The 23,413-nt window shown below is 38.9% G+C and overlaps 1 protein-coding gene across 5 annotated transcripts in view; it reads right to left on the bottom strand.

The window, feature by feature from the left end:
- The window catches only part of PRR16 (proline rich 16), a 191,029-nt gene that overhangs the window by 78,753 nt on the left and 88,863 nt on the right, over positions 1-23,413 (bottom strand). Inside the window, exon 1 of one of the 5 annotated variants that reach the window (XM_080804869.1) lies at positions 6,980-7,115. The exons of the other annotated variants lie outside the window; for them this stretch is intronic. The gene's annotated coding sequence lies outside the window, so the exon portion shown is untranslated. Of the gene's footprint in view, positions 1-6,979; positions 7,116-23,413 lie in introns of those variants that run through there. 5 annotated transcript variants of the gene reach the window in all.

The raw sequence follows: 23,413 nt of genomic DNA, 5'->3' as shown, positions 1-23,413 counted from the left end.
AATTTCAAATGCTTCTATGCAATTATATTTACAACACTATTAATCTCTATGAGTTTACTATTTTAAAATTGAAAATTGAAAGCAATCAACACAATTTATATACCCAAGCCACTTAGACCATCCATGTGATTATGGTACAAGAGGAAGGTATTATATAGGTAATTAGAAAAAAAAAAAAAAAAGAAAACAAATGAATACATAAAGTACTTGATTGACCCCCAAAACATTTATTGTATTTATTAAATCAGCTATATAAAAATAAACTTACATTTTATTATATAATATGCAGATAATTTATAATGTGCTGAGAGTTCTAAGAAAACTGTAAAATGGAGATAGACTACCCATTTGTTAGAAATCAAGCCAGGGCTGTATTTATGAAAATATTTATACAGTCTTTAATACAAAGATTGTGACAGGTAAAGGAAGGGAAATATGTAGGATAAATGTATATATTCTCTGTAAATCAAGGATGTGTCATAAAAAGAAAACCTACAATGCCATTATTGAGAACAGTTTGGAATACTATTAGATTAAATCTAAAGAATACAAAATAGGTACCAGATGAAGATCAGAGAAGCTTTCCTCATGGTGCACTACTAGGTCTCAGAACAGTGATGAAAAATCATGAATACACATTTATATATACTCATATTTATTCACAGTAGTAAGAATAATGCCTCATTTTTATTGAATGCTCATGGTGAGCCAGGCACTTGAATTCACAGTCCAGGTGTCCTTCAACTTTCACTAAACCATTTACAAATTTTTCCTTCTCCATTTCACTGTTGTAGAAACTGGAACTCTGAAAGGTCACACATCTAGAAGCAAGCTCACAGTGATAGAAACCTGGGTCTGTCTGACCTTAAAGTCCCCCAGGGACAGGTCCCACATCAATCACATCTGCTAAGAATTCTAGATACGTCACTACCTCTCACAAGTCAGCAGCTTTCTGAAGAAAGTAACACTTCCTAAAACTTTAACGTGGAATCAATTACTTCAAAATGAACATAAAAATATAATCCATAATTACAGAATAAGTGTAAAATAAAATCTCTAGTAAGAAACTCGTACTGATGGGGGCACCTGGGTGGCGCAGTCAGTTAAGCTTCCGACTCTTGGTTTTGGCTCAGGTCATGATCCCAGGATCCTGGGATTGAGCCCTGCATTGGGCTCTGCACTTAGTGGGGAGTCTGCTTGAGATTCTCTTTCTCTCCCTCTCCTTCTTCCCCTCCTAGTTTTGCTATCTTTCTCTCTCTCTAAAATAAATAAAATCTTAAAGAAAAAGAAAAAGAAAGAAAGAAACTCGTCCTGACAAAATACTGTAGAAAACAGGTAGACAAGGCAAAGCCCTCTCCAGTGGCTATTCCTCAGGGAGACAAGTCAAGTGCACAAATGACTTCTGGACATAGAAAGACCACAAGGGTGCAGCAAGATCGCCACGGGCTCTCAGAGGCAGAGAGTGGAAGAGAAGGAACCGAGAACCCGAGCAGGACCTGTGGGGACTAAGCTGAGAAGAGGTTGGGAAATGAGGTCCTGGTGACAGAACACCTGAAATTGTCACTTATCTTCTGATTATCTTCTGTTGAGATGGAAACAATCTTACAATGGTTTCTGAAAATCATGTCTTAGATGGGGAACAAAACAAGCTGAGATGAGCACTGGGAGCTGAAAGTGTGGGTATTATATTAAGTGCTCTTCTCACACACACACAAAAAATAATGTAAGGGGTAGCTTGTTGGCTCAGTCGGTCAAGCGTCTGCCTTTGGCTCAGGTCATGATCCCAGGGTCCTGGGACTGAGTCCTGCATTGGGGCGGGGGGGGAGTCCCTTCTCAGTGGGGAGTCTGCTTCTCCCTTTCCCTCGGCACTTCCTCCTCTTTGTGCTCTCTCTCTCTCTCTCTCTCAAATAATAAAGCCTTTAAAAAATAACATAAAAGGAGAGCAGGAGAAAAGTTCTGGAAGAGACTTTTATGTTTTATGTTTATGGCATTGCCTGTGGATGATCTCACAGATATGTACGTATCTCCAGACTCAGTAAGTTACATATATTAAATATGTGTGTCTTTCTGTATGGCAATCATAGCTCAGTGAAATGTTTAAAAAATACTAGCTGAGGATTCTAGATGAAAAATAAATTTAAATAAATCAACTATGAATCACAGAAATGATTTGCAACAGAAAAGGAAGGCAAAACTGTTCTCATTTCTAAGCTACTTTCTGGGCAGACAAATTCTGAGCCAATCCCTTCTGGGCTGTGGCCTTTCAACAAGTTAATCTAAAGAGCACTGCCCTAAATCCACAGACTCAGATTAAGCTTGTGGGAAATGGCAACAAAGCCTTCATTGGGTTGGACATTTCTTGAGAATTTATGAGTACTATCCTTGGGCTGGGCTAGGTTACATCAGATACTTTTAGATTCTAAGAAGGGGAAAGTAGGTCGAAGTTCTTGTTAAAGACAGTGGCTTTTGTAAAGGTATTCAAGTAGGAGCCAGTGAGAAACATTCGGAAAATTAGCCTTGTTCCAGGTTAAATGGAACACAGATTTTTTTTTTCTTAAGGCAGATAGTACATTTCATAAAGTGTCTTTAAATTAGATAGTAAAAAAACCTTAAAAACCAAGCTAATAAGCTTAATTTTTATTATTTATTAAAACAAAAAGCTTACTCATTTAACCTTTATAATAACCATATAAAGTAGGTTTTCTTATTGTCCTTATTTTACTGAAGATAAAACTGAAGCCCAGAGAGGCAAAGTAATTTAAGGTCACATTGTGAGAACATGGAAGAGCCAAGATTCTAATCAAGGAAGTTTACTGGGACTTTTCTCCTGTGATTTTTTTAAAAGAAAGAAAAAAAAAAAAAGGGAGAATGAAGGATGGGTATCTTAAACCCAGACTGAGTTGTTAAACATATTACGTTTCAAAAATGTGATGATTGGCACATATCAACTTAAAATCTATTTTTGTATTTTATTTCTCTATATAGAGAGTAAACTCCAAGGTAATAGGGATCCCAGAAAAGAAGGTAAAGTGTTAACAATTCCCTGAAATATATAAGCTCAGCTGGAAACACTACCTTGATGTGTTGAATAATATAGCTGACATTCTTAATGGGATATAAGTATTAGGGGAGACAAAGACATATTAGGCTTTATTTTTAACCAAACAGAAAAATCGTCTTCCTTCATCCTCTCACATCAGCAAAACTTTCTTACACCATTGCGTAGTGATATAGGCTGCTCATTTTATTGACTTAAAATTTGACTAGTAAAAAATCAGGCTCACTTCAAGGAGAAAATGTATTTCCCTCAAGCCCAGAAGTAAAACTGACATGTCTGTGTTGTTTTTATGCAGCATTTTGAAGTCCATGGATTTTTTTAAACTGTTTTAACAACTGAACCTTTCACTTCCCATGGTGGGCAAGGGTAAAATACATGGCTGTTTTGTTTTACAGAATACTTTTGAGAGACTGAGGACAACAGGGGAGCCAATCTGGTGAGGGGGAAAGTCTGGAGACTTGGATTCCAATGAGATGCTGTCCTGATGGTGATGGAAATGGCCTCATGTCTCTGAATCTTAGTTTCTCGACCACACTACTTTTCTCACGGAATCACAGCGAAGATTAAATAAGATAACGTGAAAGTAGCTCTCAGAGGATCTTCTGAAAAGGAGGCTCTTTTTTTTTTTTTTTTTTTTGATTGTATCTATTTATCTGAGAGAGAGAGAGCAAGAAAAGAGACAGCATGAGTGGAGTGAGGGGCAGAGAGAGCAGCAGGCTCCCTGCTCAGCAGGGACCCCAATGCTGGGCTCAATCCCAGGACCCTGGGATCATGACCTGAGTTGAAGGCAGACACTCACCCGACTGAGCCACTCACGTGGCCCTAAAATGTAGGCTCTTAATGAACACAGACAGCTGCTATTTTAGAAGAAACTACCTTTTTTTAAACATGTGATTTGAAGTCAGAATCGGAACTATTACTCCTGGTTGTATAAATTGCTAAATTTTGATCATGGGTTATTCAAAACTCATCCAAAATACATTTTACCCTGTTATAAAACACAGATAATTTATTCTGTGCCTGTCTAAAAAAAATTGCTGGAGCATCAAATCAGACACTGCATGTTGAATAGGAAAGCAGTATCAATGTAGTAAAGCAAATTCCAAATAGCGTTCATAAAATACTTTTTAAAAGTCAAGAATAAGAGTAAGAACAAAATTTAGCAATTAAGTTTTCTGTCTATTAATCAATGATGATACGTTTCACAGCCCAACTTATTACCCTGTGTTTAATTAGAATTATATAGCTACTACACGACCTCTAAGATCCTTTCTGATTCTTGAATTTTACAATTTTTGATATCCTCCTGCAAAAACTGCTGACGCAGTCTCTAAGTCTGAACTCAAAAAAGTGAAGGCACTGCTCGTGCGTAGTTCAGGCAATGCCCCTTAAGAATAAACTCTTTCTGTATGTCCTGGATGTTACTTACTTCTGCTAGTCTCAACTCCCATCACATCCCACCTTGTCCTATAATTTATAATGAGCACCTTGAGGCATTATGCCTCCATTCAAGTGCTTTTCCCTCTGCCTAGAAGACCTCCCTTTCTCTGACCTTGGGAGAGGGCACTTCACATCATGTAGTGAGATGGCCTATTTGCATGCCTTCTTACTTTTGGATGTGTTCTTGAGCAGGGAAGACCTTGCATATCTCGGCACTTTCATTGTAGCAAACAATGGTTGACCCACAACAGATACTGAATGCGTTACATGGGGTCACATTCAAAGAGTCAAGACAATCTCTGAAACTTCCAATGAATCCCTAGCATACCTGGGACTTCCTGGGTCAGATGTCTATGTGATTCCAAGTGCTGTGTCAGTGCGTCTGAGAATCTGGCTGGACGTTGGCACCTGGTGGAGAGCCTAGAGTGAGGGTGCCCAGCACGTAGGAGGCAGTTTCCATTCAAACAACAAACAACAGAATTCCAAAGCATCTACCAACATCCAGGGTTTTCTTTGTGCCTGGCAACTAATCTTCGTCTTGGCAGAACAACAGGACCAAATCTCATGAGATTTACCAACAGCTGTAATGCCATTCTTGACACAGTTATTACATCCTGGACCCCACTGTTTTATTTTCAGATCTGTTTCCAGTCAAAATCCACAAAGAAAATTCCCTGTTTCTCAGTACAAATGCTCACCACAATATAGATGCTAAAGAGAGACAGAAAAAAGTCTCCCCTTGCGAGTTGCCCTCACCCTTGCCATTTTAATAAAATACCTCCAGGAGACAAATGTGACTCATTGCTTCCTACCTGGTTTGCCAGGCTCTGGGAATTTTTAGAACCCTCAGATGGAAAGACAGATTGCATTTTCTGCAATGGCCGATACACACACACACACACACACACACACAACCCTTCCCACACACTTTCTATTGAATTGTGTTGGCAGTCTTCCAGTGAAATGAGGTGAGGTCTATGTTCCCTCCTCCTAAAATCTGGGTGGACATTTACACCCACCTCAATCAATAATATGCAGAAGAAACAGGGATGTGTGACTTCTGAGGCTAGATAAGAAAAAGCAAATGACCTCAGACTGGCTCACCTTCTATCTTGAGACACACGCTCCTGGAACCCAGCCACTATGTTGTGAGGAATCCCAGGCTACACAAAGAGGCCCCACATGGGCCTGCCAGCCCGGAGCCATGGCAAGGCCCACCACCCGCTCTGTGAGTGAATGAGAAGATATGCCCAACCTCTAGTATTTGTGTCTTCTAGCTGATATCCACTGAGACCATGACAGATAATAGATAATCACTGCTATTTGAAGACACCAAGTTTTGGAATGATTTCTTATGCAGTACTGAATAATCAAAATAGACTTGGCAGGCTGCCTAGTCTTTGGAATATCAATTTGCAACCAGATTTAAGGCAGTCTGAGACCTCATACTCTTTGGGCAATTTTTTTTTAATTTTTATTGAAAGACAATCTGCAAATAACCATTCTGAATTTCATATTTCTGTAGCAAAAATTATACCGTTATGGAAGAAGTAAGAAAATAATTCTGAAAATATGGAATTCCTTCACTGATAAAAGATTCCAGATTTTTTTAAAGCCCTCCATAAACTTTCCCTATGTTTTTAAACATATTTCTATGACAAGGTATGAAGAGCATACTTTTGTTACTATTGTTGGGTTTTTAAAAATTTACTTATTTTAGAGAGAAAGATAGTCCATGAGAGAGAGGTGGGAAGAGAAGTAGAGGGAGAGGGAGAGAGAGAATCTCAAACAGACTCTGTGCTGAGTGGAGAGCCCAACACAAGTCTCGATCCAAGGACCCTGAGACCATGACCTGAGCTGAACCCAAGAGTCAGACGCCTAACCAACTGAACCAACCAGGTGCCCCTGTTATTGTTGTTTTAATACTTCTTTCTTTTCATTTTAAATGAAATGTAAATTCTCTTTGGCACCAAATGCACAATACTGTGAACCCGAGACACCTCTATCCCATACTGTCTCACAATGAGGTCCTGATGGAGTTCTCTGAATTTCAGTTTATCTCTATAACCCCTTGAATCCATTGAAATTACATGACTCAAAAATACTCCTCTGAAACCTACTTTTGTCTACTTGGTTTTCATTCTTAGAATTCCCTCCAACCTGTCATTAGACCCAGGGCTGACTTTAAGCCCTTCTTGGGCCAGTTACCCACCCATGAGCATGTCCACAGAAATTTTACCAGCCTTCACATAACACCTCACTTGGAAGATGTCCCTCTAAACTGCCAACTAACCTATTCCTCAAGTCAAAGTAAGCCTATCTCCCCTGTGGACCTTTATTTACCTTTTCATATATGCTTCAGTGTTCCCATCCAGAAAACGAGGCTAAAAGTGGTCTCTAGCTCCTGACATTGCTAAGAATTGATTAAAAATAAAGGCACTCAATGGGCCCAGGTATATACATAATTATCATGATACTTACATCTTCTCTTAATGGTATTCAAGATATTTTGAGCAGGTTCTTTGTCTCATACCAGCCTTGTGTGCAGCCAATGACATAATACTCATTGTATGTGTTGATCTGTAGTTGGAGTAGGTCAGCACATTAAACCTTTAAATTACTTACTGACATTAATCATATCCAAATTCAAGGGCTTCCTACAATTGAAAACACAGAAAATCTCCATTCAAATATTTCTGGTCTGTATTGTTAAAAGGCTTTCTTAGGAAGGTTAAAGAAGAATTTAAAAAACAAAACAAAACAAAACAAAACACAGGGGTGCCTGGGTGGTTCAGTGGGTTAAAGCCTCTGCCTTTGGCTCAGGTCATGATCTCAGGGTCATGGGATCGAGCCCTGCATCGGGCTTTCTGCTCAGCGGGGAGCCTGCTTCTCCCTCTCTCTGCCTGCTTCTCTGCCTAGTTGTGATCTCTCTCTCTCTCTCTCTGTCAATAAATAAAGTCTTTTAAAAAAATCAATGCTATACCCCACAGTGGCAATAATTAATAATACTGCATTGCATATTTAAAAGTTGCCAAGAGAGGAGATCTTAAAAGTTCTCATTATAAGAAAAAAATTCTGCATCTCTATATGGTGATGGATGTTAATAAGATTTATTGTGGTGATCAGTTAGCAATATATACAAACATGGAATCATTATGGTGAATGCTTGAAGCTAATATAATATTGTACATCAGTTATATTTAAATTAAAAAATGATAAATAATTTATTGCAAGGAAAGTTACAATGTCAGGCTGAAAAAGGCTTACTATAGTACACCATCTTTAAAATAAATATTCTGTCAAGAATGAACTGTTTAAAAAGTTTCCTAGAAAATGGATATTCAGAGGTAAGTGATTAATCCCAAATTGGGAAAAAGGTCTATGAATACTGATGTTCATACTTGTATTATGTATCACAGTGAACAACCGAATGTCCCCAGATGGAAATACAGTTAATTAAATTATGGCTCATTTTCTTAATGTGGTATTATACAACATTAAATTGTTTACAAAGATTTATAGCACCTCAGAAAATACTGAAAGCATAATGTTTAGGAAGAAAATAAGATAACTAAAGCCCATACATCACAGAACCGTGAGGAAACAAATTAGCTGGCAATGTAAGAGGTTCCTTGGGTATGGGCGTCTAGCTGACTTTTTGCTTTCGCATTTTCTGTTATTCTACCAAATATTTTATAATGGAAGACATATCTTCTATAATGAAGTATTTTACAATTAAGTTTCTCATTCTCTTCTTATCCTGTCTTCCCCCTTTCCCCTTATTCTTCTCTTCTTCATTTACGAATCAGCCTACCAATGGAGAGTTTGGCCTCCATGGGCGCCTGAGTGGCTCAGTCCGTTAGGCGTCTGCCTTCGGGTCAGGTCATGAGCTCAGGGTTGTAAGATTGGGCCCCACGTGGGGCTCTGTGCTCAGTGGGGAGTCTTCTTGAGATTCTCTCTCTCCCTCTGCCTCTGCCCATCCCCCCCCCCCGTAATAAATAACTAAATCTTTAAAAAATAAAAAAGAGTCTGGTCTCCAGATTCCAAAAGAACTGGGTTTCAGTTACATCCCAGGCACTTTCCAATAGTGGGAACTTCTCTGAGTTCGTTAACTCCTTAAGTTTCTCCATTTATAAGAATTAGTATAATAATAGCATCTCCATCGCTGATTTCTGGAAAATAAAATAAGAAGAATAGAAACACAGCTCTCTGCATTGTGCCTGCCACATGGTCATTAGTCAATAACCAAGAAAAGATACTTTGCACTTTATGGCCCACCGTTTCCCCTTCTGTGTCTTTCTTTGCCTCATGTAAGGGAAGTTCAGTATTGTTAACAGAGGCAGAAGGCACAGCAAACATTACCTAACCAAAGCAAACATCTGTGTGTTCTTTAATGTTGCACTGACTTGTGCAAGATTTGCAAAAATCCCAGGAAGCAATGATCATGAAATGGTGTTTCCCAAAAATATCAGGAGGATGTCAGTGTTTCAAAAAAGAAGAAACCCACACAAATAAAAATTAGCTTGAATTGGTGTTATTTCTTTGCTCCTATTGTATTTCACCAAAACTGAACTCATGTGCTAATCAAGTTACTGTCCATGGGGAGGATGGATGGGCTAAAATCATCCTCTAGTGCTTAATGAAACAGTGTCTCTCAAGCTTCTACATTTTTTAGAGTTTGCAGCCTTTTACCTTCTCCATATATGAACGCTGCAGGGCTTTAAACAGGATATTTGAGATGAAAATACAAAAATGTTCCAGTTTGGATTTCTTTGTTAAAATTTTAAAGTACATTCTTGGAACACATATTACTTTTGTCTGTACGCGTTGCTATATATAGTTATACATGAATCATATTAGTATGACCCCACAATGATATGCAATTATTTACCCATTCTGAACCATTTCCTGGAATTCACCCATACTTAAAAAAAAATTTAAAAAGAATATGTCAGTATGTGAAAACCAAATCTTTTGAAAAATACTTTCTGGGGCTGCCTTGGTGGCTCAGTCAGTTAAGTGTCTTCCTTCGGCTCAGGTCATGATCCCAGGGTCCCGGGATTGAGCCCCGCAACAGGCTCCCTGCTCAGCGGGAAGTCTGCTTCTCCCTCTCCTTCTGCTACTCTCTCTCTCATGTCAAATATATAAATGAAAGCTTAAAAAAAAAAAAAAGCGGTTGCTGTGTTAGTCAACAGAACAAATGGATGCATAGAAAGAGAGAAATCAAGAGACAGATTGTAAGGGGTTAGCTTAGGAGGTGAAGGAAGCCAGTAAGTCCCAAGATCTTGTGGTCAGCAAGTTAGTGATCCAGGAAACCCAACAGGGTTGTTCCATTCCCAGTCCAAAGGCCTGAGAACCAGCAGTGCCAATGGCATAGGCTCCAATCCAAAAGCTGGAAGATTCAAGACCCAAGAAAAGCCAATATTTCAGTTCAAGTTTGAAGACGGGGGAAAAAAAATCAATATCCACTCATAATCACTGTTTTTTCTAAATTTAGTGAGAAGTTTCTGATTTTTCCAGGTAAAAATACAAGAACAAAATAGTAGCATGATTAAGGAATTATAGCTCAATTTAGGATAGTAACTGCCCAAGGGTCCTAGAAATGGGTGGGCATCTTCTTACTATCAGAAGTGATTTTTTCATTAAAAAAAAAATGTTAAGCTTTTTGTCTTGGAGGAGTCGATCTCAAGCAATTTATTAGCTTCAAATATTTTCCCCTGCATTTATTTTTTTTAATCTTTAGGAATACATTTAGTTGTTGTGTATCATACATACAGCAGACCTGTCACAGCATTTGGAATTCACAGAGAACACACTTAATGACATCAGCAGACACCTCAAGAAACACTATGAACAGCACACCAGAAGAGCCTCTTACCCCTCTCTCACTTATTAGCTCCCCAGAAAAATAATCATTCTTTTTTTTTTTAAGATTTTATTTATTATTTGTCAGAGAGAGTGAGTGAGCATTTGCACAAGCAAGGGGAGAGGGAGAAGCGGGCTCCCCACTCAGTAAGGAGCCTGATGCAGGACTTGATCCCAGGACCCTGGGATGATGACCTGAGCCGAAGGCAGAGGCTTAACCGACTGAGCCACCCAGGCGCCCCTATTCTTCTTTCTAATTCCACAGATCCATTTCACCTCTTTTCAATTTCTTATAACTGAATCATCTTTCATGTCAGGCTTCTTCTGTTCAACACAGGGAGTGGAATGTTATGAATTCATAAGATCAATCCATACTTTTGCATAAACTTCATTCTTTCTGCTATATAGTATTTCACCATATGAATATATTACCCTTGTCCATTTTATTACTGATGCGCAAGAGGGTTATTGCCATTTTGAGGCTATTTTAAATACTCCTGCTATAACATTATTTTACATGTCTTTCAGTAAATATACGAACTAGCTCATTTTGTTATATCCCTAGAAATGGAATTTCTCTACTTTAATGTATATGTTATGTTCTGCTTTAGTAGGCTCCAGGCACAGTTTTCAAACCAGCCATACCAATTTATTCTTCTACCAATAACATATGAGAGTTCCAGTACTTTCATATGCTCACCAGCATCCCATATTGTCTGTTTTGTTTTTTTTTTCATTTTCGTCATTGTGCTGCATGTTTAGAAATATCACAAAGTGGGTTTAATTTGCACTTCTCTCTGACTAATGAAACTGAGTAGCTTTTCATATGTATTCTGGTCTTTTTTTTTTTACTTTATTTTTTAAAAGATTGTATTTATTCATTTGAGAGAGACAAAGAGAGAAAGAAGAAAAAGTGAGCACAAGCGGGGAGGGAGTGGCAGAAGTACTGGAAGAAACGGACTTTCTGCTGAGCAAGAAAAAGCCCTATGTGGGGCTCCATCCCAGCACCCTGGGATCATGACCTGAGCCAAGGCAGATGCTTAACCGACTGAGCCACCCAGGAGACCCATTTTTTTTTTTTTTGGTCTTTTAGATAAATTCTTGTAAAGTGGACATTCACATCATTTGTGTCCCCTCCACCCCCAAGTGTTGTCTTTTTTATACCTACTGATTTGCTGGAACTAGCTATATATTCTGGAAATAAGTCCTCAAATACACCCATTACATTTCTCCTCTTTGTCTGTGCTTTTTCCTTTCCCTCTCTTGTGATTTTTTAAAGTAAACAGTAGGTCAATTTCATTTAGCCCACTTTGTTGATATTCTTCTATTACAGCTATAACTTTCTGTATCTCTTTAAAAATTCTTCACTTACTACAACGGTATGAAGACATTCTATTTTTTTTCTTGAAAGAGTTTTGTCTTTCATTTTTAGAGCTAGAATGATGCCAACATTGATTATTTTAATCATAGGAAGTTTCAAAATTCATTTATTATTTCTCATCTATATATTCAATTGACATGGCATTACTTACTAGAAAACAAACAATGCATCCATTCCCCACAGCTGCAAACATTTGAGAACTAAATTTAGCTTTGTTAATGCACAAGCACAAAGTAGCAAGTATTATGGATAACTCTGGGAATAAGTTATTACCTACAAACTAACAATTAATGCTTATAATCTCACCACATTCCTAATTCCGTGATTTTACTTGCTTCTCGGAGAATAAGGAGTTTGAGATCTTTTACTCACAGCATCAATACTGTATACAATAGTAACTGGCATATTGTAGGTGCTCAATAAATGTTTCTTGAGTGAAGTGGTTTCACATTTTTCTAACTGTACTGGATTCTTCATTTATTAAAAAAAACAGTAAAATATTGGTTTTCATGATATATATCCAAATTCAAAATAGTTATGAATATCACTGTACTTTAACCTGAAAAGATACAGTTCATAAAAGAAGTACACTGAATTCCAAAATCTGAGAATTGATAAAACTAACAAGTTTCCTTTGCCACAACAACTTCAACAGTTAAGACTGGTTCCATAAAAGAAATGACTATTCAGGGAATTTAAGGATTTCTATTTGAAAGCATCAACTTTTTGCCCCGGAATTGTGTTTCAAGGCATACCTAGATTCACTACGCTTCACTTTACCACACTTTGCAGATCTTGTGTTTTTCACGTATTGAAGGTTTGGGGAAACCCTGTGGGCAGCAAGTGCCATGTTTCTAACAGTGCTTACTCTGAGCCTCTGGGTCACATTTTGGTAATACTAAAAATATTTAGAATGTTTTAACTATTATTATATTTGTTATGGTGATCTGTGATCAGTGATTATGACTTGCTAAAAGCTCAGATGGTGGTTAGCATTTTTTAGCACTCAATTATCTTTTAATTAAGGTATCCACATTGTATATTTACACATAATACCACTGAACACTTAACAGATACAGTATTATCAGATTATAGATACTTAATAGATACAATGTAAGTGTAACTTTTATATGCACTGGGAAACCGAAAAATTCATTTGACTTGCTTCACTGGGATGGCCGGCAATATCTCTAAGGTATACCCTATTTTACTTTCTTTTTTACATTTCAGTCTCTTAGCTAAACTTTTGACAATGAATCAATCTATGGTGCTTTTATACACAGAAAAGAATGTTATTTTTCAAAAGGTCTAATTTAAATCAAAACTACTAGTTTTCCAGGAGAAGAGTTCCTATCAGAGTTCTAAAACAGAAGACTGAATTTGAGAAACAAATACAAAAATTTGAGAAACAAAAGAATTTGAGAAACAAAACAGAGGATCATAGGGGAAGAGAGGAAAAAAAGAAACAAGGAGAAACGAGAGAGGGAGACAAACCAAAAGAGACTCTTAATCTCAGGAAACAGACTGAGGTTGCTAGAGTGGAGGGCGGTGGGAGGGATAGGCTGGGTGATGGACACTGGAGAGGGTATGTGTTGTGGTGAGCATTGCGTTTTGTGTAAGACTGATGAATCACAGACCTGTACCCCTGAAACAAATAATACATTATATGTTATTAAAAAAAAAAAAGATGACAGGTTGAATATTTGTTGGGGGGCAAAAGCTAGGACACCAAGTCTATCTACCTGTTGTGACTTACAAGGCTAGAATTAGAAAAAGTAGAATAACAAAACAAAACAAAACTTCTCTTGGGTACAGTCCTTCCATAAATTCTCTTAATTTTGTGTGAATATACAGCCACTTGGCCAGAAAAATAAATGCCTTCTATTAGTAAATGTGGTTGAGGCACAACCGCAGTACTAGCATATAGACAGAGATGGCGACAGAAAGCATCATAAGTTGGATTCCACTCTACAGAATGCTAAGACCTTAGGGGCTTTGGAGAGATTTCAAAACAGAAGAAATTCTGAATTTGGAACATCTCAAGGTTGCCTAAATCAAAGTTCATGTCGTGTTTTCCTTATGTTCTGGATTACTAAACAACTGTCTAAAATCCAAACAGTTCTTTCTGAATTTCTCAAACTGAACAATCCTATAATATTAATCCCATGTTTATGATTACTTGAAAAAGAAAGAAAAAAGACCACATGCTTTGCAGTATGGTTTCAGCATACCTTTTGATGTACGAACTTGTTTCACAGAATTCGTAAATTGGTAGATAGTGAGTATTAATAGCCTTAGATTCCTAATTGTACTTCCCTGGGTGAAATAATTTCAAAATGAAAATAAATTGAGGGGCACCTGGGTGGGTCAGTGGGTTAAGTCTCTGCCTTCGGCTCAGGTCACGATCCCAGGGTCCTGAGATTGAGCCCCGCATGGGGCTCTCTGCTCAGCGGAAAGCCTACTTCCCCCTGTCTCTCTGCCTACTTGTGACATTTCTCTCTGTGCCAAATAAATAAATAAAATCTTAAAAAAAAAAAAAGAAATTGAATGAAAATTATCTTTTGTGACTTAACATATAGGAAAGAGAGAACCTAACATTTTGTTAAAAAATAATAGTTTCAGGATTCTCTTGCCATTATTTACCTGTCAATTTAACATAAACATAAATATATTTTGAAAATCAGGTAATACTTTTTACTTCTTGAATCCTGTGTACATTTCTCTAAGTCTTGCTGTTTTCAGCTTAAAAACAGAGGGTGTATTTGAATTGATAATAACTTCTTTTGCAATGGTATTGCAGAGGGGATGGTACCATCATTAACATCATGGCTGTCAATATCACCCAGGGAGTAGTAGTGAATTCCTCCACTCCAGTGAGTTCCTACCTGTAGGGATCATGTCCTCCAAGCTCACTGTGCTACTAAACTTTTACTAAATTGGTCTAAGAGAACATTGCACCCTTGCCACAGTGAAATCAACAGCTCAAATAACAATGCCTTCGGAGTAAAGGAGGGGAATAACAGTAAGACAGCAAATAATGGTGAGAGCTATGGCCAGCTGGGAAGTAGAAGCCCAAAGGCTTTCAAATTCCATTTTTTCCCTCATAGATTTGAAATCAGAATTTATTCCTCTTGCCAGTTTGATATAATGGTGAGAAAACTTTGCCGCACAAGCATTTAAACTCAAAGTGGAGAAAGCTTCTGTGTGCGAGGGAGACAAACAGAAACATATTCAATGGCCAAAAACAATTCTTAGCCAACATTCTTTAAGTCACAGACTTCATGTCACAGACATCAGCTTCAGCAAGTGTCCTTAAGTTGAGACAAATGCCTGGGGCCCTCCATTCGCCTGTTCAGACAAAGAGGCCAAGACTGAGAAGAGAGCCATTTCATTCTGGCAGACAAGAGGAAAACAAGACAGTGGATTATGGATTTTGTTCATGCTAGCTTTCTCGACTTGCTTTTCTTATGTTCCCCCCACCCCCGCCTTGGGGCCACTCTAATAGGTTTTGGTTCCTATGACTCAAACAAATGGTTCCTGGAAGTTTCACCGATGGATTTTAGACTCCAGAGTAATATTCAAGTTTTAGTCCTCACCTATGTAATCAGCAGTGTATAACCAATTTGATCATTCCTCGTCCTTCAAAAGTTTTACTAGGCTACTAAGACATCATTTTCCCTTGGTTCTTCTACTTCATGACCCACTCTTTCTTTGCTTCTTTGCTAGCTCCCCTTCATTTCAGTAACTGCTAATATTTAAACTTCTCTTAGGCTCAGTAATTAGATTTTTCCTCTTCTCCACCTACTCTCCTCCCTAAATGAAGCTCATCAAGTCCCATTAATTTAAATACCATCTATGTGCAAATAGCCTCTGCTCAGCCCTTTCTCCTGAACTCCAGATCATGGATCTGACAACCTGCTTGATATGTCCACTTGGGTGTCTACCTGGCAACTCAAGTTTACCATGTGCAAAATCGAACTTCCACACTTGCTTTCCACAGTTTTCTCTATTTCAGTAAATGGCAGCTCCATCCCTCCAGGTGTCTAGATAAAAGGTCATGGTGCTAACCTTGCTGCTACTTTTTCTTTCAAAGGCACATCTAATCCATTAGCCCACCGTAGAGGCTACACACTTAACATGTTAACTAGAATTTAGCCACTTCTCGCAATCTATACCTCTTGTACAATGGCAGGTTATATATGGTCACAAATTCTTTGAGCATCCACCCACCAAGAGATAAAGTTTAAATCCTGGAATTCTGATGGGCTCTGTGCCAACTCTGACACATAGAATAGGACAGAAGTGATGCTGCCCCGCTTTCTAGATGCGGGTCTGGAGACAGTGGCAGCTACCACTTTTGGTCTATTAAGATACTTGTTCTTGGAGTTGTAATCCACTAAGTAAGGAGTCTGAATAACACAGACTAACATACGGGGAAGGCCATATGGAAAAGTTCTGAAGCTACATGGAGGGAGAGAGGGATTCATTGATCCCAGCCTTCTTGATCTTCCTTCTGAGGTATCGAGCATGCATCAGAAGGGATCTTCGATCCTTCAGAGAAGTTGCGGATCAAATACCTCGACATGACCCTTGCTTGGTCCTCCTGAAGCAGAACTCACCACCTGCGGGCTCTGCTTACATGCTTGACCCACAGAAATGGGACACGTTATAAAGTGGTTGTTTTTTATAAGCCACTAAGGGTGGGGTAAATTGTTCCAAAGGAATGGATAACTAGAACAATCATGGTTTCCCAAGGAACCATCGCTCTTCTCTTGAATGACTTCAAAGCCTTTTAACTGATCTCTGATTTCCCTGATTCCAAGCTTGGCCTTCCCATTTTTTCTTTACAAAGAAGTCATAGTAACTCTTCCAAAAATACTGTATCACTCATTTCCTCAAAACCTTCCAATGGATTCCTACCTGATGGAGATTAATAACTAGACCTTATAATAGCACTGAAAGCCCTATGTGATCTGAACCTCCTCTGCCATTCTGACTTGACATCCTATCATGCTTCCCCACACCAGCTGCCCTTCAGCCACACTGGCTTTTCTGAAGTTGCTGGGACACACCAAGCACGCTCCCATTGCATTAACTACTGCATTTGCATTTACTGTCCCCTCTGCCCAGAAGAGTTTTCATCCCCTGTCACCCACATGGCCCCCTCTTTTACTTCCATCCATTCTCTGGGTAAATGCCCCCTTCTAAGAGAAGACAGTGATGATCATCACCTACTAAATAGTACCCCAACATTCCAACCCCAGCAAACTCTATTGTCTCACACTGATTTTTTCTCCCAAACCATATGACATAGCCATTTATATTAACTATTTACCTTGTTTGTTTACATTCTGTCTCATTCCTTTGTGTATAATTTTTTTGCACTGGCATTATTCTTAAAAACTTCTGATTTAAAAACCTTAGTTGTTCTTAAGTTTCCAAAAAGAGGATCACGTTTATAATCTTTGGGAATCCATTTTTTCACTGAATAACTTCTTACTGAGATTTATCCACATCATTGGATTTTCCTACACATTATTCATTTTGCCTCTGATATTATTTTGTGAATACACAATAAATTACTCATTTCCTCTTATACCCATTCACATTTAGATGGTTTTCAAAATTGCTTCTGTAAAGTTTGCTACTATGAAGGTTACTGTACATGTCTCTATGCATGTGGTAAATATCCATCAATATAAGGACTAGCTGGTAGGTTATTTGAATGCTATGCTTTTCCATTGCTCTTTGTACTGGGTCATGTTTCATGTTTTTACTGAAAACCATCTGAGTTTCCTCAGTCCCTATGTTATACATCTGGACCAATATATTTAACTATACAAGATGTCTAGTGGTTGCCTTTTCAGCATCTTTACTTCCTTTTTTCCACCAGGAGTACCCTAATTTTCCCTTGTAAACTCACATTTCCATTTTCAGCAGTTACAATGGATGTGGCAAAGCCAGCCCTAGGAATGAAACTGACTGGCAGAAACCATTCAATACACCCCATTCTCTCAACGCACAGTCATGCATTCAAAGACAGCTAGGTAAGCCATTTAGAGACATTTACTGGAGTTTCTGGGGGGAAGACTTTTATTTCTCTTCTATGGAACTGACAACAGAAGTGCTCTCACCTCCTGGATGGAAGTTATAAGACTCGTAACCTGGAAATGGAACAAACCCTGGAGACACAGGGTCAAGAAACAACAAGAGAGAAACCAGGTCCTGGTCACACCTTCAGATCCTCATAAGCCATATCTAAAGTGAATCCTCTACCTGGAATTTTATACTTTCTGACCCAATAACTCCTACCACTTCATTTTTTTCTTTAACCAGAGTTTCTGTTGCAGGTCTCATGGAAGTCATAATACATCCCTAATTTTAACTCCAATAGTTCTTTTTTTTTTTTTTAAGATTTTATTTATTTGTCAGAGAGAGAGAGAGGGAGCACAAGCAAGGGGAGGTGCAGAAGGAGAAGCAGGCTTCCTGCTGAGCAGGGAGCCGGATGTGGGGCTTGATCCCAGGATCCCAGGATCCCAGGATCATGACCTGAACCAAAGGCAGACGCTTAACCAACTGAGCCACCCAGGCGCCCCTCCAATAGTTCTTCTGCATTAACCTTTCACCCAGCTATTCCCAGGCATTTATTTATTTATTTATTTTGCTCATCACTCCCGTGGCATTTATTATTTTCTACGTCCCATCTAGTAAATTCCTGCACTTCAAAGCCCAGCTTCATTCCTATTTCTTGCATAGACCCTTCCCTGATCATGCTGGGACTTCATAGGACCCCACAGCACTTTTCTGCTTCCCTTTGTGGGGTGATGTTCTATTTTCCCCATCTTTTTTAGAGTCTTACGTTCCAACAGACATCTCCTGCTGTGCTGTAGGATGCTTCTCGCCTTGTCCAACTCATAAGCTTGCTGAGTTCAAGGACCACGAGTTGTATGCCATTATCTCGCCCAAGACCGTAAATCCTTATTAAATGAACGCACCCTGTAAAGCATGTCTGTGCCTTCTCCATTCTCTTGCACCTTCTCAGTTCCGAAGACACAAGATTCTGTGTTGAATGGAAAGCCCCAAGAAGCCATCACCGTTAAAACTAAAACAATCAATTTGCCGTAACCCTTGCCTACCACGTGTCTCTCCCCACTGTATTACCCTGGAGGCTCTAATAGTCTGTGCACCACTCAAGAGTTTTTATGGGCATGGAATTTGCAAGCTTAGAAGAGAGCACATTTTTTTAAAAAATAAAGTGCCTTAACGCTCATGGAGGATAAAGAAAACAATTGGTTAAAGTAAGTATTTCATGAGCATATAACAGAAAATCTTAGAACAGCTAGCAAATGTGTATTTATAGTTATTTGTTCATGTATTTATTAATGAGGGGGGAGGGGCAGAGGAAGAGGAGAAGAGAGAACCTTAATTAGGCTCCCCGCTGAGTGCAGAGCCAGACCAGTCTCATGACCCTGAGATCAGGAGCTGAGCCGAAATCAAGAGTCAACACTTAACCCACTGAGAGACCCAGGTGCCCTTAACACATGTTTATAAACATGTATAAATAGAAGGAAAAACAATCTCTAAAAGCAGGATAGGAAAGAGAAGGATGTATGGAATGGGGCAGTCAAAACATGAGTGAAATGAATGAATCTCACTTGACCCAGAGGGAGAAATTAAAAACCCAAACCCAAACCCAAACAAACAAACAAACAAACAAAAACCAAACAACTCCGTGAGTTGAGAGAACACACAGGGCACCTTAGTATCAAAGCTTTGGAGAAGTCGCTGGTAATTCCCTTGTTTGTTTGTCAGGAGCCGGTGATGACAGCGTCCCAAAAACATTTCACAGTTTTTGTAAAATTTGCTAAATTCATTTCACAAAACTTCTACTCAGATGGTTGTGACAACTTAACCTCGTATACCAAGACAGTTAATGTCTAAAAACTGTGCCAAAAAAGTATCAGAATAGCTTAAAAAAAAAAAGAAAGAAAAGAAAAAGGTTTGTGGCGTTGTATGATCTATCACCGCTGAAGAACATGTAATTCTCACTTTTATATTACCCTGCTCCCTACAAAAATGAAAAGTGCTATGGCCTATATGCCATGCTGTACAACAATAAATCCACAAATATTGAACAGTATTTCCTATTCTGAACTGGTTCCCTTGATTAGGTGGTAGAGAACATGAGGAGACTGAGGGAGACTATTTGGTCCTTTATGTTCTTTTTTATATAGAACATTAAAAAGGCATTCTTACCCCCAGATGATTGTATTCTGTTTTCTTTCCAGAAAGATCCTTCCCAAATGTCTCATATCCCTGATCAGAGCCAATGACAGAAACTTCATCTCTTGCCCTCTGGGGCTGTGATTCCCCACTAGCCGTACAAGTGTGTCACCCCCTAAGGAGTTCTAAAAAGTATATCTTGTCTGGGCTTTGATCCAGAATCCCTCTGGGTGGGACCTGGAGACCTACATTTTTTGGAAAGTCAGCTGATTAGGGTCATATACAAGCATGTGCAGCCCTTGCCATCCCTGTACACTGCCTGGCCCCAACTGCATCAGTATCTCTGGATTCCCCCGCTCTCCTAAAAGATGACTGATATACCAACAAGCAGTCACCTCCTCAGGGCACAAAGTTTGTAATCATTTGTCCGGCAGGTAGTGGCGATCCATGTACAACCAAAGAAACAACGCAAGGCCCTGGTAAATTCACTTAAACGAAAGCTTGTGTCGGATCCTGTTAGGAATCTGCCTTGTATCCATACGAAACTCACATGACTGCCGTAATTCTGTAGCCTCATCCTGAAGACAATGGTGAACCACCGTGGAGAGGGGTGGAAAGGAGAGAGGGTCTGGACAAGATAGGGCCTGGGCCAATGTGACAGATCATTTATCCCATGGACTGTCCTCTAGAAGGCAGTTACGTATCTCAGTGATAACTTTCCACCAGACTCTGTGAACGCAGTCTACTCCAGACGAGTGCGATGGGAAAAGCACGGAGGTAGAAACATTCACTGAAAAGCAAATGCAAGATGTAGTCCCTCAGGTAAGAGGCTGTACTACACAGGCTGTCTTAGACTGTTTGCATTGCTATGACAAAACACCACAGCCTGGGGGACTTACACATCAAAAAAAAACATTTATTGCTCACACTTCTGGAGGCTCAGAAGGCCAGCCAACACCCCTGCTGGTTTGCAAATGGCCTTCTATCTTCTTCTTATAGCCTCACGTGGCCAAGAGGAGACAGAACAGGCTCTCTGGTTTCTTCTTATAAGGGTACCGATCTCATCATGAGGAGCCCATGCTGGTGACCTCATCTAAACCCAACTGCCTCTCAAAATCCCCACCTCCTAATAGCCCCACCTTGGGAATCAGGGCTTCCACACAGGAATTGGGGGTACATAAACATTCACCCCATTACAGGGCCCTAGGCAAACAGATTAGATCTCAGAAAAAAGACTGGGTATGAATTCTGCAGTGAAAGTCTGCAGTACCAATGGGTAGACCCAGGAGTGCCCTTAGAGTCTTAAAGGGCATGCACAAGGTATCTGGCTTAGGACAAGAGATTTATTCCTCTCCACCAATTTACAAGGTATATATAAGAGCTAAAAAAGCAGAACGCACACTCATCTGATAAGCATGAAACACGACACACCAACCACTGAAAAAGGAGTTGACTTAAAAATTAGGCAGGAGCTGAGTCTGCCTTAGGAACAGAAAGAAAAATAACTGATAGAACTCCATGAGACATATAAGAAAATCACTCTTTAAAAAAAAAAAAAAAAAAAAAAAAACCAATTTAAGAGTAATATATCACAGACCAGAGTGAGGCCTAGGCACAGCAGGATGCTGGCTGAGTTCAGGTAAAATGTGTCTTCCTGACTGTATTCATAGAGACTTGCTTCTAGAATATGCATGGAAGCAATTCAAGGAACTATTAAGGGCTCCTGCTTCCCAGGAGAAGGAGTGAGAGGCAGGGACACAGAGAAGAGTCTCACTGCAGAGTGAACGCCCTTTTGAAAATTAAACTTCACAGAATGTTTATCTACAAACTATTTAAAATTATACAATGTTTACCTATAAACTATTTAAAATTGAATGAATTAAAAAAAAAACACAAGGAGGAGTATTCTAATTTCTTACATTTTTATATACACAGAGAGAACCCTATTTCAAAGTTAGTGATCAAAACCCGTCCATCAGCAGGCGGCATACACTTCTGCAAAAGACATTTTTCTTAAAGACTTGTAGGGCCAAGAAATTCTCGACTGTTGGTGAAAACAAACAACAGAAGGAAATATGTAAAACTCAGTAAGATACAAAAGCCACGTCAATCAAGCTATTGTTTTGGTGACATCCGCGGAATGGGGAGGGTAGTCACCCGCCCAGTCAACCATGACTTGTTTATACGTTTAACACAGAATGTGCCATGATCCATGTGTGAATAGGCTAAATCAGCCCTGTCAAAATTTAGGGGGAAAAACTATTCAGAATAAATTGCAATGTCAAAATACTGTGAAAGAAATCCATTTGTGATGCCATTGCAAAGTTAATTGCACTTAAAATAAGCCCAGTACTCAAAACAATGAAATAAAATGGTACTTTAGAGGTATCTGGTTTTGTTTTTTTTTCTTTTTCCTTTCTTTCTTTTCTTTAAATTATTATATTCAGTTAGCCAACATACAGAGGTGTCTGGCTTTGAGAGGGTAACTACTAAGGCTTATAATGCATGTGAAAATTAATAACAGTATTTCTTAGCCAGATCTCCTCCATCTCACAGATCCTTAGGTGGCAAGCATTATTTATTTTTATTCTATGTGTAAGGCCAGAAATTTGCTAAGGATCTCACAGGTAGGAAGTGGCAGAGAAAGAAGTCACAGTCCGGCTTCATTTCAAACACCCATGATCCTTCCAGACCACACGGTGATGAATTACATACCCAATCACACATAGCAGAACAAGCTCTTTCTGAAACTACTAGTTTTGAAATGGTTCTCCTGTATTTAGGCAAGGCTAATCAGATTATCTAGCCTGAACGGACTAGTTTCCACATTTAAGAGTACAGAAACTAGGGGTGCCTGGGTGGCTCAGTGGGTTAAAGCCTCTGCCTTTGGCTCAGGTCATGATCCCAGGGTCCTGGGATTGAGCCCCCTGTCGGGCTCTCTGCTCAGCGGGGAGCCTGCTTCTTCCTCTCTCTCTGCCTGTCTCTCTGCCTACCTGTGATCTCTCTGTCAAATAAATAAATAAAATCTTAAAAAAAAAAAAAGAGTACAGAAACTAAGAATGTCATTCCGTCTCAATGCACACTTAATTACACCAATTTACCACTCTGTTTTTCAAAATTGCACCTCACTTTAATATTTTTTTTTAAATCCTTCATCATGGAACATTCCATCAAAAACTAATGATGTACTGTGTGGTGACTAACATAATATAATAAAAATAAATAAATAAAACACATTTAAAAGAAGACATCTCAAAATCAATCAATCAATAAACAAATAAATAAATAAATCCTTTGCCCCCGGTTAATTTCTAATATATCACACATGAAGAAAGAGAAAAACAGCCAGCATTTTAGTACAAAACACATGTATATAAGTAGATCACCAATATATTAGCTCCCCAGAAAATGTTATAACCCATTATGTCACCGAATACATCTGGAGC

Source organism: Martes martes (genome assembly GCF_963455335.1).
Source record: "Martes martes genome assembly, chromosome: 5".
NCBI lineage: Eukaryota > Metazoa > Chordata > Mammalia > Carnivora > Mustelidae > Martes > Martes martes.
Note: the sequence above shows the minus strand (reverse complement) of the source record. Positions and strands in the feature narration are given on the sequence as shown.